The sequence below is a fragment of the Amia ocellicauda genome, chromosome 6, assembly GCF_036373705.1.
Source record: "Amia ocellicauda isolate fAmiCal2 chromosome 6, fAmiCal2.hap1, whole genome shotgun sequence".
In the NCBI taxonomy this organism is placed as follows: domain Eukaryota; kingdom Metazoa; phylum Chordata; class Actinopteri; order Amiiformes; family Amiidae; genus Amia; species Amia ocellicauda.
Genome location: NC_089855.1, coordinates 17,329,359 through 17,338,526, shown reverse-complemented (window position 1 = coordinate 17,338,526; position 9,168 = coordinate 17,329,359).

The following is a 9,168-nucleotide window of genomic DNA, read 5'->3' as shown; positions in this document are numbered from 1 at the left end:
ATCCTGCTGAGAGTCTATACTGGTTTTGTGACTGGGGTAGCCTACACAAAGGGATAATTTCAGGAAAAGAAAGAGATCTAAATGTATGAGGACTATTTTAGACATTCCTTTTGAACACAAAAAAATAAATAAAACATCCCACCAAGGTTTTAAGCGATGTCAATGTTCTTTATTGTTTTGGAAAGTGCTTTAAACCAGAGATAATAAAGAGTTTCTACTGCAGTAGCTGAAAAATAATATGGCCATTCCAGCCAGTAGAAGGGTTAGCCTTCGGTTTGTACTCGTTTTTGATTTGCTTTATTGTAGCTGCATTGGACCAGGAACTAAAAGACGTAGTACTGTATCCACCCCACACGCATACATAAATATACATATATATTTCAATTAAAACCCATCTTCAAAGTGAGAAAGAGGTACAGTACGGTAATTAACTTGTCAAGCTATAATGAAAAGTGTCATGTTCAGCGATGATGACCAGGGAATAGTGATTGCAAATCATGTAACACCACTTGTTAGTAATGAACAGTTAATCTAGCTTACTGGCATCACAGCAAGAAGAAAATTACTTTCATAATATCGCAGTCTTTAGAAACACTAATCAGAGTTATTCATGGTCTCATTGTCAGCTATCTGGTGCTGTGACAATACAAGAAGTGTATGGTTTCAAGGACATTTTCATTGTTATACAGTGGAAGAGAAGCAACAAATCTGAAGAAATTCATTGATTCAAATTATATTCTGTGATTTAATAGATTGAGAAGGAGGCTTAGGTTTCCTGGTTCCATCCTTGTAGCTAAATTAGCCATTTCAACACAGAAAAATACTACTACTACTACTACTACTACTACTAATGAAGATACTACTACTAAAAATAGTTCATTTTCATTACCTGGTTAAGCTATTTTTCAAACCTACTGATGAATCTATTGTCTGTCCTTGTCATCTTCTGGCTTTAACAAAACTACTGTGATCAGGGATGCTACCCGCAGAACAGAACCAAATGCCGTTTAAATGACAATGCTGCTGACATGGTTGCCTGACTGAGAGGAAGGAATTGATGCTGATGCAGATTGTCAATGAGAAGGACAACAAAATATGTGGTGTCCATTTCATCCATACACACCTACACATACACTGCCCCAGCCTGGAGTCTTATGTGCTACTTGGTACAAACTCTTTTCTCCCGACAAAATTGAATCACACGTTGAGGAAAGACAACCTGACTGTAAGTAAACACATCATCGATCATCTCACTGGGGAAGCCTTCCCTTCAAAGGGAATGTTCAGTTGCCAAAATGAACTTCTCTCGCTCGGATATGAAAAGATCATTCAACTGGGTGACTTCTAGAGCCCGGACAATGACCGCGCCTGCACCATTACGTGTCCATTCAGGTTACACACAAGCCAAGCCCCTGACGGGCACGAAGTGTGATTGTGAGACTGACTTTTTAGAACTGGGGAGACACTATGTAACATTGATTCCTCCGGCTCTGCAAGCTCCGTGGCTTGATTAATAATAGATGTGATCTCCTTCATAGCCTTTGAATTATTGAAGTTCAGGTAAGGAAAGGTGTACCACAAGTTTCAGGGGTGTAGGCAGCTACCTGCTGTGTGGAGCTTCTTGAAGGCTGAATAGATGTATATGCTACCTGCAGAGTCAGGGTCAGTGCTCTACAGCTACTGATGCTTTGTCCTTGGTTCCAGGTCAGCAGCTCCATACAGAAGATTGCACAGAGCACATTGCCTGCAGGTGACATGCACAGACGCTAATGCTCTCTTCTCTGTTTACACCAGTCCTCTCTCTCTGTTGTGTGGCTTTGCTCTGCCGCTGTGCTGCCTCTCATGTCTGAAATCATTGTGTTGCACTGTGATAGGTCTCAACCTGCCATTGTAGTGCAACACAGGTCAAGCCACAGTGGAAAGTAAATCAGGCATTTAAACAAAAATCTTTCTACCTCCAACTGAAATCTACAACACATTCCTGTAAGCACTCTCCTGAGCTCATTTACCAAGAATGCGTTTAATATAGATAATACGCACGACAGGTTATTCACTGATTTGATTTCCCTCGTCTTGCTCTGGTACACATCGTACTTTAGTTTATACAACAGCTGAAGACTGGCAGTGTCCAAAATATGGCCTCAGTCCAAAGCAGACAGAAATATTTGAATTGGGGGTTTTTAACCCAGGGACACAAATGGAAATTGGGCTTCAAGGCATTCAAGACAGAAAACAGGAGACACTTCTTCACACAGAGAGTCGTCACAATCTGAACAAACTCCCCAGTGATGTGGCTGAAGATGAGAATTTGGGAACATTTAAAAATAGACTGGATAGGATCCTTGGATCACTTAGTTATTAATGGACACCAAACGAGCACGATGGGGCGAATGGCCTCCTCTCGTGTGTAATCTTTCTTATGTTCTTATGGAAATATATTCTATTCAAAATAGTGAACTATCCCTCTTTTTGTAATTCGTCATCTTACCATGCAATGTACCAACAAACCTTTGCAGATTTAGAAATTCAGGTTTAAAGCGCAGATTGAAGCAACTTCTCCAAATCCCTCACAGTAAAACTAAAGTTCATGTATTGCAAAAACCTTATATATTCAAATAAACCAGCTCCTACATTAGGACTTACCAAAGAGATACTAATTCTGTGTCTGAAAATCCTTACCTTCAGGAACTGCTAAAAGATTACCTATAATGACAGGCTATTTTTCTGCACTTAACATAATAGTGGGTTTCAGAGAATCACCATTAAACATAATGCACAATCCGGTTTTGAGTGATGTCACAGATATCCCTACCTTGGTCGCATGTGACTGATTTTACAGTAATTATGCACTTGTGTATTGAACAGTTCAGTGTTCTGTCTGACAGCACCCATGACATGAGGCAATTAACCTTTAGCACTGGAACTGTTCAGCTGAATAAAATACAAACCAGAGCAGGACTGGACAATGTATGGATTTTTTCCCTGGCCTGCACAGCATGTGGACCATGCGATGGTGAAAAAAATAGAATCTGAAAGTGAAAGTCAGTCTTACAGCTTTTGAACATTTCATGGCCTTTCTTATCATCGTATAGCACGTTACAGTTGATGTATTTTAAGCAGTATCTATTCGAATTCGATGGAGAATGAGGAATTCAGACCTACAAGACTATCGGTACAGAGAGGATTTTCTACCGTGATAAAAAAGATAATAGTCTATTCGTCTCAACTGAAGAAACCAAGTGTCCTGATATTTGTTCTTCCTAAAGCAGACACTGGCCCAGTCTGTCGTGCAGCTCCTTTGCCTCCCAGTAGGGTATGTTCTTCAGTAACATTACAAGTACAGCTTCTTAGAGCTAAGTTACTCTATTAAACATGCTGCTAATGTCAAGCAAATGTGTATGCAGTGTTCAGTGAAAGTACAATGCTGGGTGCAACCTGTACAAACTTGATTACACTAATGATTTCAGTGCAGGAAGGGGCTGTAATCTGCTGGTTTAAGATAATCAAGCCCTGGACAACATGAACTATTTCTCAGGCCTATTTGTAGTAAACAGCTCAATTACCATGAGTCAGTTGTTATGTAGTAGATCCTTCTTATTTGAGTTAGTTTAAATTAACATTGATCTGTTTTTCTGTTTAGATTGATTCTTGGCAAGCTTACTGTTTTGGGGTTTCTCAAGGCACCAAAGAGGTAGATTAGTGTCACACCAAGACCTGATCCGACGTTGGTTGGAAAAGCAATACGCTGGAAAACTAAAAAGCCCTAGAGATCTCTGATTTGTTTGAACAGTAAAGTAGCTACCAAACACCAGTGCTCACTGCAATATCACTGTAGAAGCATGCAGATCTCGTGTAATACTTCAACAAATTCTTACATTTTATTCCTAAAACATTCATTCTTAGTCAGAGTAAAACTAATTTTATGACTGAAATAAATTGCCTGCAATGATTTGTTCCATCAAACAATTCACACTTCACCAATGTTTTTAGCTACACAAAGCACTGAACTGACAGCCAACATGACAGCTTATAGTCAATACTCACTGCCATGTCAGTGGGGTGTATATTGCAAGTTGATAAACTAGATTTCCCATGCATCTTCCTGTTAATGGACTGCCCTTATTATACATGTTTTGCATGCAGTGTTTTTGCATTTGTTTATTCCAATAATGTGTGTGAGAAGCAAATACCCAAACACATTGTTATATTGTGCAGAGGGCAAGGATGGTTAGTTTTCATAAAGTGTTATTTCAGTAAATATGTCAAACTTGTTTTAAAGTACTTTACAAAATGCTTTCAGCAAATCAGACGAAATGAGTATTACACTCAAGAGCGCTCCTGTTTGTTTAATTCACACAGTAGAAAAATTAACATTGTTCTCTGAGTCATCAATTTATGCTTTCTCATTCAGTGTGATTTTCACAAATTACAAAACAGTGAGGAAATAAACATATGTTTTTATACTGTTTACTGATTGAAGTTAAAAGATTATAGAAAACAGAAGCTACTCAGAACAAAATATCTTCAATATTTTTTTCAATATTAAAATGTGGTTGTTGTCAGGAAAAACAATCAATATAACAGGTGTAGAGGGTCTATCTGTCTATTATGAAACTTTGACAGAAAAGAATGCATTGTACCCTCCACATTGTGTTCAGATGGAGCACCTATATTCATTTAAACACATTTACTGTGTGGGGGTACTGTCTAACCTATTCTACAGGAACTGGTGCTACCAAATGCAAGAGGATCTACAAGCACCAAGTAAAATCACACATGCCTTTCTGTGAATGGGTGGAAGCTGTTACCACACCCTCCATTTACATCCTGCTATAACTGTGAGTGAAGAGGATCATGGGATAACGCACTTGTCCTAGAGCAATCCATTCCACACTGTCAATTCTTTGTGGTGGTGAGGGGCCAAGGGGAGAGACCAACTTAACAAAAAAGAGTATTTAAAAAATAAACCTTCTCCATCACACACTTAAACTCCTCTCCAAAACATTTTGTTGATAAAGTGCCGGCATTTCGGTCACCAGAGCTTTGTCGAGACTCATGTCCCACAAGGTTTGCATCAGTAGTCCCACTGGAGTGCCGCTTGGAAAGGCTTACAGAGGAAGAAGCCGTGTGATTTGAGCTGCACCTGAACTGCACATGGCAGATGAAAAGCCCTGCCTACCGTGGCTGTGTCCATCAGAGATGCCCCACGGAGCACATCACTGAGCCGTGCCAGCTGGGATAATTTCCAAGAAGCTTCTCTGCCATTCACAACATAACTCTCACAGCCCTGCACTGGGCCCTGCAACCTTGGCATCGGCGTACAACACTCTTGGCATCGGCGTACAACACTGCTCACCGCCCCAGTGACACTCACCAGCAGTATGGCTTCCATATGTTCATCTTTTCTTGATCTCTTAGTCTCTCTGTAGATATTTTTGTGTGAAGTATAATATTTGCCACAATATTTTTTCCCCATGTTTTTCCTTAATAAACCTATATAAAAGTTTTTATTTTGTTCCTCAAAATAGATTTAAAAAATTGTCAATTAAAAAAATGTGATATGTCCAGCAAAGCCACCAGTAGGTCCACAGGACAAACAGCAGAGCTATGATTCAAATAATGAACTTCATACAACTGTGCCTAACTCGCCACAGGCCAACCAGAGCAGCATAAAACAACTCCAGTGCTGCACCACCCCAATATAGCTGGCTCATAACATAGCCCAGATTCGAGCCTGCAATCTGTATACTATGCAGCCCATTGACAATAGTTTTAGTTTTTAAAACCTTTATCTTCCTTTTCCCCAATATACTTTAAATTCACTTTTCCAGTGTGAGAACTCAGGCTTATGATATCTGATGCTCTGGCCCAGAAGATGTATCAAAGGGAGAATCCCACCCCCTGGTTTTGAATCTACTGGAGACCTATGAACGATCCAACCATACATTAGCCGTTATGTTTTTTGATGTCTGAATTGGTCAGTTATTCAGCAGGAAAGATCAAAGCACTCCAAGTTTTATGTTTTCAGGGCTGCTTAAGGCATGGGATGGAAGAATGAATACTAATGATTTTCTTTTTTTTTGGGCTCAGATCAGGGGCGAATGTATTCGAAATCACTCTCTCTAACAGAGTTGCTGAATTTGCCCACTGAGGGTCATCTGCAGCTGCCTCTATGAATAGATCCAAGGTGCTCTTCCGTGGAGCACAAAGAACAGAATCCATTAGGGGAGACCTTGTCATCAGCCTCTTTTGTCCACGGGGACAGATTTTGTTTTATTCGGGAGTTAGGACGTCTTTGAGGCCTGGCATGTTCCCAATGCACACAAAAGGCATACAGCATCAGTCACATATGAGCCATTGATCTGGTAATAAGATCAATTAATATCAGCTGTGACTATGTATTTTTGCAGGGTAAAAGTCCATTATTCAGATGTGAAAAAGACAGTAGTGAATGTGGAAACTTCACTGCAGTACAGCTGGGAAAATTCCCACCTCATTTCCCTTCCAAATGTTTACATTCCTCCTTCTTATGCAGCTAATTAAGTAGTTTTTGCAAATCTAGTATCAGGGCTATTGTACTGCCTGCGTTTTACATATCCTTTCCATTCGTGTATTTAATAATAATAATAATCGTACTAGAGCAAAGCTATCGGTTCTGGAAGAAAGCAGGGCTTTGAGTTTGTTGTTCCCTCTTTCTTCAGAAAGTCTCAGTGATTCACTGGTTGTCAATGACTCAGACAAGCTTCGAGAGCAATGCAAGATTTAACATACAATGGGACAGATCCTGATCAAGGCTGTCCAGGTTATTAACACAAAAAGTAGTAGAAGAAGAAAAAGACGAAGGAGACGACGAACTTGAACACGAAGAAGAAAAAGGCTAAAACAAGCAAGCTTTGAATCTGAGACACCTGTTTTTTTTTAGCCCTGTTGTATGAAGTCCTCCTCTGCAGTCTCTGCACACGAGCTTCAAAATCTAATTAAATGGTAAATCACTACAATTCAGATGCCTTATTTCAAACTTGCCTGATTACTTTTCAGGGATTAAATTGAGCTTCAAGTTTTTAAACTATTTAATGATGTGTGTCTGTCTGTCTGTCTGTCTGTCTGTGTGTGTGTACCTCTCTCTGTGTGTGTTTGTCTTTCTGTCTTGCTGGTGAAAAGACACCGGTAGCATCATCCTCCTGAGTACAAATAGGGTACAAATATGCAAATAAATAACAAAATATCAACATCGTTATTGATATCGGCCAATTGTGTGATATGAATATCGGCACCTGCCCAGAATTTTCAAATCTCTACATCTCTAATACCAACTGTGCTATTATAACTACAACTAGATGTTATATGCACTGTGAATGAACAACTGTCTTTAGAATCAACGTGATGCACAGGATATAGGCAATATCCCTAAGGTATGAGTCAAGGCAGGGGGCTTTCAAAAAAGCTTTTTAAGGAATTTAAGAGAAAACATGCTGGAAACAATCTATTTGTCATTGTCCCCTGTGGTGCATCTCCATTGAAATCCAGAAATGAACTGGATTGAACTTTTTATATGCATACCTTGTCTGCACCCAGACATGTTTAATAACTTCTGCCTAATATCCAATCTGCCATGGTAACATTTCAGGAAAAAGTGATTTCATCTCAGTCACAGATATCTGTCATCTAACAAGCTGTTTAAACCCTTTCAGTCACATTAAAAGCCAAACACAGTACTGAAAGGGCCATTGTGAAGATAGTTAATGACCTCTTGTTGACTGTTGACACATCATTCCTATTTTGGATGTAAGTGCAACATTTGATACTGTTAATCATATTATCATGGAAACATATTAAGGGATTACTGGTAAATCCCTTTTTATTGCTTTTTATTATTTATTGGTTATATTTGTCTAGTAGCCAATGGTCTTGAGTTTCACTGGCATGAAAACAACACATATATCTACTTGCAAAATTGAGCTAAAACTGATATGAGCGCTATACCACTTTAAAATTGCTTGTTGGATATTCAGTTTTGGATGGAGTGTACATTTTTGAGGTTTGGTTTTGACCAGATTTAAGTTCTGCTAATTCAAAGTCAATATCTCTTGTGTACAGTATAGTATTTTTATTGGTTAGTCTGAAATGATGGAATTATTTTTGTCGGCGCTGTATTTTCAGACTCAAATCTTCTCGTCTGATCACATAATTCCAGTACCATACAGCATGCATTGACTCCCTCATAGTCCTAAAAACACTGCATAAACCAGGCGCCATGCTTTGTTTCAGTGTTTATGTATTTGACAAGAGGCTCTGGCTTTTTTTCACTTCCCAAAAGGAAAACAATCTGTACTCTTGTCATGCTTGTGTGGGGCTCTTTCAAAAGTATTGTCTAGTAAATACAACTCACTTGAAGCTTTTGGAGTTCAGCAAATACAACAAGGATGGAATGAATATGACTAATTATACCATGCACGCACTGTAAAGCCAAGAGCACCAAGACTGACCTATTGGTAATGACCTTTACGTCATGTTTTACATCAAACCACCTCTCTCTTCCCAGTTCTCATGCTATTCAGCTTAATCAGTTTCCCCCCCCCGGGGCACACGGGTGAATGGCAGTGGATTTCTCCTGAATACCTTGAAAATACATGGTAAGTAGAGGTAAATCACAGAAAGCAATACAAAAGTGTAGAACACAAGTGACGAAAGGGTGAGGTAAATTACAAGAGGTAAAACCTTGTAATTTTAGTTTGCATGTGTGTGTCTTGGAGGAGTGTAACTGAATGTTACTTAGCCTGCCATTACTTTATAGCAGAGATTGCTACATGTACCAATATTAGCCAAATATTACAAAGTAAAAAAGTGAGGGGGGAAAAAATGATGCAAGTATGTGTTATGCTAGCTCAGGGGACTGATATATTTTTTAAATAAAAGCTGCCTCAAGGGTCGTATTTTCCATATTTTCTTCATGGTAGTCAAGTATGTTTTACTTTAATGAGAAATCATCCCTTTTAACGCCCACCGTCTTAAGCAAGTTAAGATTTATTTAACATTTTTTTCAATAAATGAAAAGGAAGAAACGATTTGTAGAGCATGTTGTTCATTCCACCATATCCTGATAATTTATCCCGAGTGGCGTGCATTCTGCTCTTGCCACAAATATTTATTTGACACTGTCAAATCACC